The sequence below is a fragment of the Pristiophorus japonicus genome, chromosome 4 (genome assembly GCF_044704955.1).
Source record: "Pristiophorus japonicus isolate sPriJap1 chromosome 4, sPriJap1.hap1, whole genome shotgun sequence".
Taxonomy (NCBI): Eukaryota; Metazoa; Chordata; class Chondrichthyes; family Pristiophoridae; genus Pristiophorus; species Pristiophorus japonicus.
The window spans coordinates 300,124,574-300,141,362 of record NC_091980.1 but is presented as its reverse complement, the minus strand read 5'-3'; the positions used below and the strand labels follow the sequence as shown (position 1 = coordinate 300,141,362).

Sequence of the window (16,789 nt, the reverse complement as noted above, 5' to 3'; positions counted from 1 at the left end):
ACCACCACCTTCTCAAGGGACAATTAGGGATGGGCAATAAATGCTGACCATGCCAGCGATGCCCACATCCCATGAATGAATAATTCTTTAAAAAGTTGCTGTGACAGCTTAGTTCACAAAGCCAATGTGTAACCGGCATATGGGAGATGAAATTCCTGGTTCGATTCCCAGTCACTGGAGGGGTTCCTGAAGTATGGAAATGCACGACAGTCCATTCATGAGAGGAATAATATAAAATTCAACAGGGAAAAAGACATGAAAAAAAAAGGGCTCCTTAAAAGCGTGCGCGAGGTCAGATCTCACTTAAATGAAATAAACCTTGAAAACTTTGGGAGAAATAGTAAACAATGTATCCCATGTATGTACAAAACTGTGTAAAGGAACAGTGGCTCCTGCTCAAAGGGCACCACTTGTTATTGTTATTTATGTTTGTGCACTTCCCTCCTTGCAATCGTTCTCAATTCTCTGGTGATCTCATTCAGCCGCCAACTGAGATTGAGGACCTGGCTAAGATTCAGTGCTCAGCCTCTTCACTTAGCCCGACCAGCCAGAAAGATTGTACAGTCCCACCCCCTCCCCACATACCCCTGGCACCCTGCCCCATCCATCTCCATCAACGCATCCGACTGTTCTTTAAAAATTATTCCAAGGCTTTTGCCTCCACTACCCTGGTCAGAAGGTCATTCCAGGTTGTTAAGCTCAGAATAAAGTAATGCAACTGAGCACTGTAGACAATGAGTAAGTGTGACCTTCGCTCCTTTATTCAAACTCCAGAGTGTTGGTACAGCATGGGGGGCCTGCTTATATACAGTGCTCGCAAGTGGTGCTGGGATCCCTTGGGACTCCAACAGGTAGGCCCTCTGGTGGTGGTATGATACAGATTGCCGAGGATATAACACAGGTGTTGATCAGTATTTGTGTGAGGAAGATTTGCCGATATCGATCCTAACTTCATCTTTCACGATTATGCATTTGGACCCCTGGACTTCATGTATGGTTTAATTTGAAGTCATGTTCCAGGTTTATCTTTTCCATGCAACCTGTGATATAGAGCACCACCTAGTGAACTAGTGTGGTAATGCAGACACTCATGTTTGTACAATAAAAGCATCAGGTGACTAGGTCACCTGACAAGTCCCTGCATTGAAGCCATCTTGTAAGTGTGTGTTTTGGATGTCTTGAGAGAAGATATCACACTACCATCATCTTATCTACCCTCGATAATATAATCCCCGAGCCCATGAGCACTGAGGCCAGGTATAGACTCCTTACAACCACCCAAGTTAAGATCAGCTAACTGACCACAGACTGGGGACTAACCTTGGAGCATTTCAAGACTCTGGTGGCTCCTTTACATGCATCCTTTACCAAATGAGTTATCAGGAGATCTCCGGATTCCTGGATGCTACCCCATGACCCAATGCTGCATAATGTCCCTGTCTGGCTCTTGGGCGAGGACAGGATGATTCTGATGCCCCACAGGTCGAATAGCCTGTCAGTATTCGCTGCCCAGGCTCACAGGTGACGAATGGCCACTTATCGACTAATGCAAAGCGCAAGGGGGTGACAGCCCATGTGTGACTTTCCGATGGGGAGATTGGGAGATGTATGTAATTGTGCATGTACTCCCAGTGGTCTGTGATCCCTGATCATGTCTAACATCACTGCAGTATTAGTATTAGGCGGTCCCTCGTATGAGGATGACCCACTTCCACACCAAAAAAGGATGAGTTCACAGGTGTTTCAATGAGGGACCTGACATTCCTGGTCCCAAACTACATATTCTGTACTACTTCTGTAACTCAGGCCATTTTCACCCCTGGCTCAGCCCACCTGCTGCCGAAATCTACATCCATCGCTGAGAGCATGCAGAAATCAAGCGCAGGCAGCGGAAAGAGGGTGCGGAAAACCTGTCCCACCCACCCTTTCCCTCAACAAATATCTGTCCTACCTGTGACAAGGATTGTGGTTCTCATATTGGACTGTTCAACCACCTAAGGACTCATTTTAAGAGTGAAAGCAAGTCTTCCTCGATTCTGAGGAACTGCCTATGATGATGGTTGTTATATTTGTAAACCTGTAAATACCTTGTCTAACCACCAAAGGGCTCATCCCCTGGAGTCCCAAGGGATCCCACAATCCCTTGGGAGCACCTGTACTTAAGAAGGCCTCACATGTTGGAGAGGCACTCTGGAGACCTGTAATAAAAGACTAAGGTCAGACTTTACTTTGAGCTCACAGTATCTGGTCGGACTCTTTATTCGTACACAACAATGATGACTATGCCTTTGTTACCAGTCCTGGCCGACCTCCCACCTTACAACCTCCAAAGATAGTGCTCATCCAAATCTCTGCTGCCCGTATCCTAACTCACCCCATGTCCTTTTCACTTATCACCCCATGCTCACTGACCTACATTGGCTCCCGGGCCCAGCAACACCTTGAATTTTCTCATCCTTCTTCTGAAACCTCCTCCAGCCCCACAACCCTCTGAGATCTCTGCGCTCCTCCAATTCTAGTCTCTTGAGCGTCCCCGATTTCCATTGCACCACCACTGGCAGCCGTGCCTTCCACTGCCTGGGCCCTAAGCTCCGGAATGCCCTCCCTAAACCTCCCTGCATGTCTACCTTTCTCGCCTCCTCCTTTAAGATGCTCCTTAAAGCCTACCTCTTTGACCAAGCTTTTGGTCACCTGCCCTACTATCTCCTTATGTGGCTTGGTGTCAAATTCTTTTTGATGACGTTCCTACAAAGCGTTTGGGGACATTTTACTACCTTAAAGGTGCTATATAATTGTAAGTTGTTGTTGATGTTGTTGTGCTCAACATGTAACACTATTAAAAGTCCTTAATGTCTGAATGGTTGAGCTGCACCTCCTGTATTCTCGCTCTTTGTACATAAACAGCACGATTAATCTTCTCTCATCGCACAGAATGGGTCTATTTTGTATACTTTCCCCAGAGATCGACATGCACTGCGCACAAAGAAGCCAAGTGCGCCCTGACTGAAATACAGTAACAATTCATTTATCTTTATTATGTTAAAAAATCCAAAAGGTGTGACCTCTCCCTCACCCTTTGAACCGCACGAAAAAGCCAAAACAAATCTCTTTGAAAGTCTTGCTAAATGAAAAATAGTCAGAAGTCAACACAGAATGGTGTTGAAACACGGTCCATTTTTGTCGCATACGTTTTTTTGATAACAGGAACGAGCTGCAAAGTGCAGATGGGACATATCCATGCAGAGCACATGCTCGTGTCAGGCCGGTGAGGAGACACTCTCGGCACGTCCTTTACTGAAGCAGCTGCAGCATTTCAGGTTATGCTCGGCTAACTCGCTCCTCCCTTTTGCAGCTTTCAACAGCTATTCCCTTCCAGCCTGTCTGCGCCACACGCCTGGACATTTCAAACGAAAACTGGCCCTGCGTCGCCTTCTGGGATCTGCGGAGTAATGAGAGCGGACATTCTTCTAGAAGTCGCAAATTGGCGCACTGTCCTCTCGGCCTTTCGGTTCAATTCTTAGCATTCTAAAATCATATCCAGAAATGAAGAAGCATTTTTTTTTGTAAGTTGTCTACACCCCATTTCAGCTGCTTCTTTTCCCCTCTCCATTGTATCTTTGACTTCTCCAACAATGTGCATTTATATAGTGCCTTCAACCTAGTAAAGTGTCCCAACGCACTTCACAGGAACGTAATCAGACAAAATCCAACACCGTGCCACACCAGGAGATATTGGGACAGGTGGGTAGGTTCGAAAGAACATCTTAAAAGGAGGAGAGAGAGGTAGAGAGGTTTAGGGAGGGAGTTTCAGGGCTGAGGGCCCAGGCCGCCAAGGGTGGAGCAAGTAAAATTCACGGAACAGGCGCGAGGGGCTAAATGGCGTACTCCTGTTCTGATTGGCGATTCGCAAGAGACCAGAATTGGAGGAGCGCAGAGATCTCGGAGGGCTGTAGGGCTGGAGGAGGTGACAGAGATAGGCATGGGCGAGGCCATAGAGGGATTTGAAATCAAGGATGAGAATTCTTAAATCGTGGTTTTGCCAGCCCGAGAGCCAATGTAGGTCAGCGAGCATGCATAATTCTGCAGGAAACACAGCCGGCAGATTACCTCGGTTAATACAACATTTTCTTTGTCTAATATTTCCTCCCTCCTCTCTAGAAGGCGTTGAATTATGGTTCCATAGGTGTTGACTGCCCAAACCTCTACAAATGCAAGTTGCTAATGAATCCCAGGTGATCATAAGCAGGCCTAGAACAAAGGCCAGACATCTCCCCACAAGGAAGGGGAGAATATTAGAGAGATGGGTCATTGAAGAACATAAGAACGTAAGAATTAGGAACGGGAGTAGGCCATACGCTCCCTTCGAGCCTGCTCCGCCAAACAATAAGATCATGGCTGATCTTTGACCTCAACTCCACTTTCCCGCCCGATCACCATATCGCTTGAAGGCCTTGTCACGCAATGGCTGCTTGTGCTGGGGAGTTGGTGGAGTCCCAACAGCGAGTCAACAACAGCCTATTCATTCTGAAAAGATGTATAGCACTGGAGGACTTCAGGAAAGTACGGGTTAAGCACTCTTTAAAAAAAATCCATGGGTTGCCTCTGAAATGTACTGTGACATTTGATAGCAGTGTGTGTATGTGTAACTGTACTGTTTGGAACTGCTCTATTAAACGATTACTGTTCCTTAGGAATTCCACTGTAAATGAGGTCATTGGTCCCACACCTGCTGCTGGAGAGAGCATTAATTGATACAACTTCCTGCAATTTAATAAAAAAATTTACTCATCACCTTTATGGATGAGATTTGACATGGGGCTTTCTGATCTCAGTAAGCCATAAAAGGAGGATGAGGGGGAACTGGGAAAAAGGCAAATTTAGGACTGGTTCATGTAGTCAGTGTTCTCGCTCAGGTCAATATCCCCAGCAGCGAAGCATTGATCACGTCGATTAGCTCCGATGGACGGGTCACATCGTCCGTATGCCTGATACTAAACTCCCAAAGCAAGCGCTCTACTCAGAGCTCTGACACAGCAAGCGGAGCCCCAGGTGGGCAAAAGAAACGCTTCAAGGACACCCCCAAAGGCTCCTTGAAAAAGTGCAACATCCCCACCGACACCTGGGAATCCCTGGCCCAAAGACCGCCCAAAGTGGGAGGTGCCGAACACCTCGAGTCTCGTTGCTGGGAGCACGCAGAAGTCAAGAGCAAACAGCGGAAGGAGCGCATGACAACCCAAGCACCCCACCCACCCGTCCCTCCAACCACCTGTGACAAGAGACTGTAGGTCCCACATTCGACTCATCAGTCACCTGAAAACTCATACTAGTGTGGAAGCAAGTCATCCTCGACTCCGAGGGACTGCCTCAGAAAAGAGTTGCATGAAGAGTGATCAACACACGATGGCGGCATGAGAGAAGTCGTTAATGAGATCAATGGATGTTGTTGTGATGGGGAGACAGGAGCCACAGGTATTTCCTAGATCGACAAGCGAAGTGGGCCAAATGGCCTTTCTCATTGGTAATTACTTCATGATTTTTATTTTGGGAGGAAGGATTATTGGGGCTAAAATTCCAGTCGGAGGCTTCCTTCGGACAAATGCCTCCGACCCTACATTTTTTTGCGGTCCCGGAGGCGCCTTCGATTCCAGTCCGAGGCCTTCTTTCGATGTGCAGCATACGGGTAGAGGACTTCCCCATACGTGCGAAAGAGCTGGAGTCACGTGGGCCTGGACCACTGATAATAACGGGAACTCCGCTTTTACGAGTTCCCATTTCTATCAATGAGGAAAACCCCTAAAACAAGAAACGCATCAAAATAAATAAAGAAAACACCTCACATATTTAAAATGAATTGAAATTAAAGTTAATTAAATGTTTTAGAGAAAAAAAAATATTTTTAGAATTTTTTTAAAAAATTTGTATTAATACGGTTTAAAATAAACTTACCTTAATGGATAGGGTTTTTAATGTAAAAATGTGTTTTTAAATTTAATTTTTATATGTTTTAAAACTCTTATGCTGGTAAAAGTAAGCTATGCGCCTGCTTTTACCAGGCGTGAGAGTTTGAAGGACATTTGCAGGGCATGAGTTGGGCAAATAGCCCAATCTCTCCCGCGCGGATGTCCTTCTCCCGGGGATGCGGAGGATGTGTACAGAGAAATCTTGACAAATCGGAAAAGCCGGTTTTCAGCGCATACCCCCAGGTCCCGCTGTACTGCGGCACATTTGCAATCTTTCTCCAACAAGGTGGAAGAGCGATAGAAACAAGGTAAACTAGAAAGTAACGAAAAGGGAATTTAATTTTTAAACAGAATAACTAATTTTAAAAATTGCTCCAAGTCCTAGCTACATTGAAGAAACCGGCTTTTGCAAGGCCTCACTGGGTCCATACGCACTCCGTACAGACCCGGTATGGCCGGAATTTTAGGCCCATTCTTTTTTACTGTTTTCTTTAATTTGACTGCATGATTTTTGACAACACATCAAAAGTGGGCAAACATTGTTTTCTTCAATGTAGCTAGGACTTGGAGCAATTTTTGAAATGAGTTATTCTGTTTAAAAATTAAATTCTCTTTTTGTTACTTTCTAGTTTACCTTGTTTCTATCGCTCTTGCACCTCGTTGGAGAAAGATTGCAAAGTGCCACAGTACAGCGGGACCTGGGGGTACTTGTGCATGAAACACAAAAGGTTAGTATGTAGGTACAGCAAGTGATCAGGAAGGCCAATGGAATCTTGGCCTTTATTGCAAAGGGGATGGAGTATAAAAGCAGGGAAGTCTTACTACAACTATATAAGATATTGGTGAGGCCACACCTGGAATACTGCGTGCAGTTTTGGTTTCCATATTTACAAAAGGATACACTTGATTTGGAGGCAGAGAAGGTTCACTAGGTTGATTCCAGGGATGAGGGGGTTGACTTATGAGGAAAGGTTGAGTAGGTTGGGCCTCTATTCATTGGAACTCAGAAGAATGAGAGGTGATCTTATCGAAACGTGTAAGATTATGATGGGGCTTGACAAGTTGGATGCAGAGAGGTTGTTTCCACTGATGGGGGAGACTAGAACTAGAGGACATGTTCTTAGAATAAGGGGCCGCCCATTTAATACAGAGATGAGGAGAAATTTCTTCTCTCTGAGGGTTGTAAATCTGTGGAATTCGCTGCCTCAGAGAGCTGAGGAAGCTGGGATACTGAATAAATTTAAGTCAGAAATAGACAGTTTCTTAAACTATAAGGGGTTACGGGGAGCGGGCGGGGAAGTGGAGCTGAGTCCATGATCAGATCAGCCATGATCTTATTGAATGGCAGAGCAGGCTCAAGGGGCCGCATGGCCTACTCCTGTTCCTATTTCTTATGTTCTTATGTTTGTACCTCCTTCACCGAGGGAGTGAGGTTTGGTGGGACAGGGGGTGTAATCTGCTTCTGTTGCCTGCATTACAACAGTGACTACACTCCAAAAGTACTTCATTGGCTGTAAAGAGCTTTGGGACATCCATTGGTCGTGAAAGGCACCATATAAATGCAAGTCTTTCTTTCGCTCTTTCTGGGCCTATTGGTCCAAGAGTGGCATGGTGACATGCTTCCTCTCCGATTCTCTCTGCCTAACGGGAGAAGACAAGCTTTCATGGTCGAGGAGGTTGTGATTGGGTGAAAGGATTGAACCTGCCCTCCATCACTGTGTCCCAATGTGTGTCAGTGCTGTAATGAACTGCAGTGCTGGGTAACACTGATGCAGAAACTAACTGGTACTCATTCATTCAAGAAAAACCAAAGCCATCAACGTGGCACCATTAATGTTCTATTTATGTTTAAAAAAAGAAAGATGTGCACTGATGTAAGCGCCTTTCACAAAGCCAATGAAGCACTTTTGGAGTGTGGTCACTGTTGTAATGTGGGAAACACAGCAGCCAATTTGCACACAGCAAGCTCCCACAAACAGCAATGTGATAATGACCAGATAATCTGTCTTTGTTATGTTGAATGAGGGCTAAGTATTGGCCAGGACACCGGGGATTCTTCTTCGAAATAGTGCCGTGGGATCTTTTATGTCCACCTGAGAGAGCAGATGGGGCCTCGGTTTAACTTCTCATCCGAAGGACGGCACCTCCGACAGTGCAGCACTCCCTCAGCACTGCACTGGAAGTGTCAGGCTAGATTTATATGCTCAAGTCCCTGGAGTGAGACTTGAACCCACTACCTTCTGATTCAGAGGCGAATGTGCTCATCATAGGCAGTCCCTTGTATCGAGGATGACTTGCTTCCACGCCAAAAAAGGATGAGTTCACAGGTGTTTCAATGAAGGACCTAATATTCCGGATCCAGAACTACATCTTGAAGGGTGGAAGATACCTGTGCGTGGAATTTTTTAACGTGCGGTGGCCGTTGCACACCAGCCACCACACGGGCTTGACAGAGCTAGGCCTTGGTCCAGTGGCAAGAATTAACCAAGACGACTGGAGACCTGCTTTGCTGCACGGACCTAGTGCGCACACATATCGCATATCGAGTGTGCTACCCACTGAGTGGCAGCTGACACTGTGTTAATTTAAACCTTTATGTTTTTTTTTTAAACAGTAGCTTCACCCATTTTGACTCGCACATCCTCGCCTACCTTTAAGAATTATTTGGAAAATAACTGCATAGTTTGACTTGACAATCCTGAAAGAACACGATGTGCACAAACCTACAAACATCAAGAGCACAGCGCACAAGAAATGGCACCTCCGCTGGGTTACCATCCTTCATTGTCGTTGGGCCGAAATCCTGGAACTCCCTATCTAACGGCTCGATGGGAGCAGCTTTATGACACGGAGTGACGGCTCACCAACACCTTCTCAAGAGTGACTAAGGATGGACAATAAGCGCTGGCCTTGCCCCGAGAACGGGAGAAACATAGAAACACAGAAACATAGAAAATAGGTGCAGGAGCAGGCCATTCGGCCCTTCGAGCCTGCACCGTAATTCAATATGATTATGGCTGATCCTGCAGTACCCCACCCCTGCCTTCTCTCCAAACCCCTGATCCCTTTAGCCGTAAGGGCCACATCTAACTTCCTTTTCAATATGTCCAACAAACTGGACTCAACAACTTTCTGTGGCAGAGAATTCCACAGGTTCATAACTCTCTGGGTGAAACAGTTTCTCCTGATCTCGGTCCTGTATGGCTCACCCCGTATCTTTAGACTGTGACCCCTGGTTCTGGACATCCACAACATTGGGAACATTCTTGCTGCATCTAACCTGACCAATCCCGTCAGAAATGTTATAAGTTTCTATGAGATCCCGTCTCATTCTTCTAAATTCCAGTATAAGCCTAGACGATCCAGTCTTTCTTCATATGTCAGTCCTGCCATCCCGGGAATCAGTCTGGTGAACCTTCGCTGCACTCCCTCAATAGTAAGCATGTCCTTCTTCAGATTAGGAAACCAAAACTGCACACAGTACTCAAGGTGTGGTCTCACCAAGGCCCTGTACAACTGCAGTAAGACCTCCCTGCTCCTATACTCAAATCCCCTCGCTATGAAGGCCAGCATGCCATTTGCTTTCTTTACTGCCTGCTGTACCTGCATGCCTACCTTCAATGACTGATGTACCATGACACCCAGGTCTCCTTCCACCTCCCTTTTTACTAATCTGTCACCATTCAGATAATAATCTGCCTTCCTGTTTTTGCCCCCAAAATGGATAACCTCACATTTACCCACATTATACTGCATCTGCCATGCATTTGCCCACTCACCTAACCTGTCCAAGTTACCCTGCAGCCTCTTAGCGTCCTCCTCGCAGCTCGCACCGCCATCCAGCTTAGTGTCATTTGCAAACTTGGGAGATATTACACTCAATTCCTTCATCTAAATCATTAATGTACATTCGAAATAGCTGGGATCCCAGAGAAAAAAGATCAGAAATAGCTGAGGATGATACAACTCTGCATGCAGCACCCCCCCAAAAAAGGCCACGGTGTGCAAAATGGTTCTGCCCTACACATTTTTTAAAACGACATTTTTAAAAAGCGACAGCCTTAATGAGAACGGCTCGCAGGCATCTAGACCAAATGACACACTGGAGATGAGCAGAGTGATGTTCATAAACAAACAAGCAATAACTAAATAAATAAAACATCTGTGAGTATGTTCCGACAGTGCTGCAGATGCCTGCATCCTGAGTGATGGCACAGTTAATGATTCAAAGTCCAATCTCCCCGGGTGCCTTATCAGCTCTGGACAGCCTCTCTTCAAGCAACTGCTCTTTTGTTCTACTTTCAAAAGGAGGAAAATTGAAAGAATATTTCAATTCAAGCTCAGATGAACCGCAAAAATAATGTTTTCTTCCTCACTGAAGGCAGGTCATTTTATTTCTGTGGAGCAGCCGTTTGCTATCTGTTGACATTTTTTAAATGCCTTTTGGTGCGCCCATTAATCATAACTGGTGCTTTATTTATTTGTTTTGGAATACGGCAATTACTGTTTTAAAAAAAATTACAAAAGAATCATGACTGACATTGCTGCTCCTTTCTGCTCGTGTACAATTTAGTTGAATTTTTAATATTAATATGTAGGTGCTTTTGTCACTGAAGTAAACACTGTTCGGCAAGGTAGATAAGCACACGAGGGAGGAAAAAGGAACAGAAGGTTAAGCTGATAGGGTCAGATTCATTAACCAGAGGTCACAGAGTTAAAGTGACTGGTTGAAGAACCAGAGGTGGCATGAGAGCAAAAAAAATGTACGCAGTGAGTTGGTGTGATCTGGAATGTACTGCCTGAAATTGTGGTGGAAGCAGATTCAATAGTAACGTTCAAAAGGGTAAATGGAAAATATTGACAGGGCTATGGGGAAAGAGCAGGGGGAGTGGGTCGAACTGCTCTTTCAAAGAGCTGGCACAGGCATGATGGGCTGAATGGCCTCCTTCTGTGCTGTGTATTCTAGGATACTACGAAGAGGGGTAGGGAGAAGCTTGTCTGGAGCACAAATGGCGGCATCGACCTGTTTTTTGTTTAGTTTCAATGTTTTATTATCGGCTGGTTTCACATTTTAGAAAAACCCTCGGATCTTTCATCCTGTATGTTTTCACTCGGCCTCTTCATGGTCCATGATGCCAGCGGAGGTCGTTAGAACAGGGTCCCCAAACTGACGGGAAGGCGGGAGACCATTTTACATAGAAACATAAAAAAATAGGAGCAGTAGTAGGCCATTCGAGCCTGGACCACCATTCAATACGATCATGGATGATCCTTGCCACCTTTCGAGTTCCTTTACTTGAACATCAAATCTGGGGCTAATGACACCGCACTTGTTCAGTCTGCCTGTGAGATTAACAACAATTTTCCCGCCCCCTGTGGTCATCGATAATCTCAAACTCTCCAATGTAGCCGTGCATCATCGTCACAGTCAGGAATCTCACAATCACTTCGTAGCATGGCCAGATGAGAACTTGCCGTTTTCCGCGTTTCTCGGCATTGTTGATGCTTGTAAGGGCATCGGCAAGAACGGTTGTGCGCTCCGTAATGCCAGTCCGTCAATATGGAGGAAAGAGACCCGTTGGGCTGAATGGCCTGTTTCTACGCTGCAGTCTCTATATAATTCGATGTTGCTGAATTAACATGCACGCATTCCTCCTGAATGCTAATCGTTCAAAAGCAAAGTACTGCGGCTCCTGGAAATCTGACAGTAAAAACAGAAGATATGCTGGAAATACTCAGCAGGTCAGGTAGCATCGTCTGAGGGGAGGGAATGTACAAAGCAAAAGGAGATGCCAATGGGACAAGTAAAGAAACAAAAGGTGAGTCGAGAAGAGGTGTAAATAGGAATGGCAGAGTCAACAGCTGCCCTCTGGTTATGGTCTGAAATTGCTGAACTCGATGTTGAGTCCAGAAAGCTGTAAAGTGCTGTTCCTCGAGCTTATGTTGAGCCTTGTAGGGACAGTTTAATTTAATCTCTCCTGCCTTCTGCCCTATCACAGACCTTCCCTTTTGTTCTTTCCTTCCATTCCCCCTTTCCCCTGCACTTGCTTAAAATCTGTTTCATCTCTAACTTTTTCCAGTTCTGACAAAAAGTCATCGACCTGAAACATTAAAACTGTTTCTCTCTTCAAAGATGAGTAGGATCACAGCAGTGATTGTGCACATTAAAGTTCAGTTGTGTTCGGACATGAACACGAGTCCAGAATTTATTATTGGCAAAATTAGCATGAAAGTCTGAACACATCCATACAACACGCCACTGTTCACTATTTTACACTAGCCGATTTAGAAATAAATAGGTCAACACTTCGATCGATATTTCAAAAATGCTTTTAGTATCCATCTGCTGAAATCACCAACATTACTTTCCATCTATTGTGTGCCTATATGTTAGTTCTGCCACAACAAAAGGAATAACAAAGTTAAGCTTCATAACTCCTCATTGACAGAATAATCTCGCAACACTCTCTCCCACGTACTATTGAATTTTTGGCAGAAACAACAATGCCTGAATAAGGAGCACAGAAAAGCACGGGTCTAATGGTGGGTGCCAACAATTCAGTGGTAAAGCTGCCTCTATATCTCAAAGGATGGGTACCAGTAAGAAGGTTTAGAGCATCAAATGACTCCGTCAAAACGTGGACACTTTGGTCACGAGGTGAAGATGAACACTTATTGAATAATAGATACAATGAGAAAACAATTGCATTTTAATCATATAACAAAAGTAGGTAGCATATTCTTTTTCATGGCTGCAGTATGTACCATCTACAAGATGCACTGCAGAAACTCGCCAAGGCTTCTTTGACAGTATCTCCTAAACCCTCGACCTCTACCACCTGGAAGGACGAGGGCAGCAGGCGCATGGGAGCACCTCCAAGTTACACACTATCCTGACTTGGAAATACATCACCGTTCCTTCATCATCGCTGGGTCAAAACCCTAGAACGCCCTCGCTAACAGCACTGTGGGAGCATCTTCACCAGCGGTTCAAGGCGGCGGCTCACCACCACTTTCTCGAGGGCAATTAGGGATGGGCAATAAATGCCGGCCTTGCCAGTGAGGCACACATCCCAGGAACAAATAAATAAAATATAACCAAAGTAAGCATTAATATATACGGCAAACAAAACAATTGCACTGTGGATAGTTTTTGGGTCAAATGTAATCAGCCGCGACATTGGAATCGCTAAAATATTAATTTTTAAATATTTTACCTTCAATCGTAATTTTACCAGGAGCAGTAAAACGTGTATTTTTGAATAATTTACACATGTAGCCTAATATTGGTAGCTTAGCTTTCTTCGAACATCGTAAAATCCTAAGGCAGTTTTATAATGCAAAATAAAGAAATCTAGTGAGCAAGGAAATTATATTTGAAAACTATTTTTAAAAATACAGGACATGGTGTTCTCCATTCTTGCCCAAGTGGCATTAGCCAAGTTGATTTACATCTCTTCTGGACCCATCTTTTGTTTCTTAACTTGTCCCATTCCCATCTCCTTTCACCCTGCACCATCATCCCTTTTATCATTTAATCTTTCCAGCCTTCTATCCTATCGCAGACCTTCCCCTTTGTTCTTTCCTCCCCTCTGTACTTTCCCCGTCTCTGCACCGGCTTCAAACCTGTTACATCGCTCCAACCTGTTCCAGTTCTGACGAAAGGTCATCGACCTGAAACGTTAACTCGGTTTCTCGCTCCACAGATGCTGCCTGACCTGGCGAGTATTCCCGGTATTTTCTGTTTTTATTTCGGCCAAGTTGATGATTGCTTTTCTTCTAGTGCCAATAGGCACTGAAATATGCCGGAATGATTAAACAATATTACTTTTTATATTGCCAATACTTAAACTACAAAACATTTAGAAAACAGCAAATATTTTCAGAATAGTTTACAGAACAAAAAAGTCATGGCTATCCCGACTCTTAACAATGTAGTCAAGTAACTATAATGAACAGTAGTCAGAACTGGGTTGCAGAAGCTGAGTTCAGATGGCTGAAAGGCATCATTCATTTCTTCATTATTTCACTTATCATTTCAAAATTCTCATCCTTGTTTTCAAATCCCTCCATGGTCTCGCCCCCTCCCTATCTCTGTAATCTCCTTCAGCCCCACAAGCCCCCCCACCCCTCCCTCCCCGCCCCCGTCCCCCGAGATGTCTGCACTCCTCTAATTCTGTCCTCTTGAGCATCCCTGATTATAATCGCTCAACCATTGGTGGCCGTGCCTTCTGTTGCCTAGGTCCCAAACTCTGGAAATCCCTGCTTATACCTGTCCGCCTCTCTTTCCTCCTTAAAACATAGCTCTTTGACCAAGCTTTTGGTCACCTGCACTAATTTCTACTTCTGCGGCTCAATGTCAATTTTTAAAAATCTCATAATACTCCTGTGAAGCGCCTTAGGACTTTTCACTATGTTAAAGGCACGATAAAAATATAAGTTGTTGTTGTAGTGCTGTAGCCCCAAGAGACTTGCAAAGCAGATTAATTTTTAGGCCCTGGAGGAAAATTAAACACTGGGGAGTTTACTTAGGTTCAGGGAAAAGGGGAAAAGTTACTGGTTGAGGCACTGGAATCACAAAATACTCTTTCTCATCGGTTTAATTCCCTCTAACAAACCAGTACGCGGCATCCACAACACTGTAAGAAAGGGTCCGTAAGGAGTTTGAGCTTAAATTTGTGCATGTGGGATTTCAACCCACAACCATCTGATCCATTGGGCAATTTATTTTTTATTCGGTTATAACGAGGCTGGCATTTATTGCCCATTCCTAATTACCCTTGAGAAGGTGGAGGCGAGCAGCCTTCCTGAACCATTGCAGTCCACATGGTTCCTCTCAGAGGGCAGTTAAGAGTCAACCACATTGCTGTGGGTCTGGAGTCACATATAGATCAAACCGGGTAAGGACGGTAGGTTTCCTTCCCTAAAGGGCATTAGTGAACCAGATGGGGTTTTACCACAATCCAGTGGTTTCATGGTCACCATCACTGATACTAACTTTTTAGTCCAGATCCCTGAAGGCAGCAGGACAGGTAGATAAGGTAGTTAAAAAGGCGTACGGGATGCTTTTCTTTATTGGCCGAGGCACAGAATATAAGTGCAGTTATGCTAGAACTGTATAAAACACTAGTTAGGCCACAGCTAGAGTACTGCGTGTAGCTCTGGTCACCACATTACAGGAAGGACGGTGATTGCACGAGAGAAGGTACAGAGGAGATTTACGAGGATGTTGCCGGGAGTGGAGAATTTTAGCTATGAGGACAGATTGCATAGGCAGAGGTTGTTTTCTTTGGAACAGAGGAGGCTGAGGGGAGACCTAATTGAGGTGTATAAACTTATGAGGGGCCTGGATAGAGTGGATAGGAAGGACTTATTTCTCTTGGCAGAGAAGTCAATAACTAGGGGGCATAGATTTAAAGTATTTGGTAGAAGGATTAGAGGGGACTTTTTTCACCGAGAGGGTGGTGGGGGTCTGGAACTCACTGCCTGAAAGGGTGGTAGAGGGAGAAACCCTCACCACATTTAAAAAGTACTGGGATGTGCACTTGAAATGCCGTGACCTACATGATTACGGACCAAGAGCTGGAAAGTGGGATTAGGCTGGGCAGCTCTTTTTTGGTCGGCACAGACACGATGGGTCGAATGGCCTCCTTCTGTGCTGTAAATTTCTATGATTCTAAAGTTTCTATGGCTCTATGCAAAGCACAGAAATGGGCTGTATCCGTCTTTATGCTCCACACGAGCCTCCTCCCACCCCTCTTCAGCTCACCTTTCTCTCTCATGCGTAGCTTTCTCTTAAATACTGCATCTGTGCCTTACTCGCTCTCCTCGGAACTCCTACACGGCAAGCGAGCCCCAGGCGGGCAGAGGAAACGTTACAAGGACACCCTCAAAGCCTCCGTGATATAGTGCAACATCCCCACCGACACCTGGGAGTCCCTGGCCAGAGACCGCCCTAAGTGGAGGAAGTGCATCCGGGAGGGCGCTGAGCACCTCGAGTCTCGTCGCCGAGAGCGTGCAGAAATCAAGCGCAGGCAGCGGAAAGAGCGTGCGGCAAACCTGTCCCACCCACCCCTTTCCTTCATTGACTGTCTGTCCCACCTGTGATAGACTGTAATTCCTGTATTGGACTGTTCAGTCACCTCAGATCTCAATTTTAGAGTGGAAGCAAGTCTTCCTCGATTATGAGGGATTGCCGATGATGATGATGATGACACCTGTGCCCAGATTGTGCATGATCTGTGAAGGGAGCGGGCTCAAGAATCTTTCCCTGTTGCATTCTTTTTATACTCAGTTGCAGCATGCACACTGGAGCCCACAGACCAGGCAAGATATCCAAGACTCCAGCTATTACTCGTGTTGCCAGATGCCTGCAAAATCTCTACAGCTGCTTTTTTTCCTATTTCATATTCATATTTTATCCTTGGAGTCCACATGTATTAAATGATGTCTAATTTGCAATTACAACCCTAATAATATACTAGTTGTACATTTTATGGGTATTACCCTTGACATGCTGCAAGCTCTGGGAACTCATTTAGAAACCTCTCAGACCGCTCAAAAAACCTCCCACAAAAAATGGAACTAACCGGGACGGACGCCAGCGGTGTGGCTGGCATTTGTTAAATCCCACTCTTGCGTGATATCGGAAAGATTTGCCTGAAAGAGCGCTGATGTGAGTGACAATGCTGACACAGTGCTGTGTGTGTGCAGCTCAGACATCAATGGTGCCCATCACCTTGGTGGCAGTTAAAGGTTACGCTGATTGATGTTAAGTTGTATTTAACCCTTTCATGGCAAGCGAGCCCCAGGTGGGCAGAGGAAACGTT

General features: G+C 45.2%; 1 protein-coding gene and 1 pseudogene across 1 annotated transcript in view; both read right to left on the bottom strand.

Moving 5' to 3' along the window:
• nrxn3a (neurexin 3a) overlaps window positions 1-16,789 on the bottom strand; it is a 2,272,338-nt gene that overhangs the window by 1,841,114 nt on the left and 414,435 nt on the right. The gene's annotated exons all lie outside the window — the stretch shown is intronic.
• The window catches only part of LOC139261937 (small ribosomal subunit protein uS8-like), a 107,113-nt pseudogene continuing 101,355 nt past the window's right edge, over window positions 11,032-16,789 (bottom strand).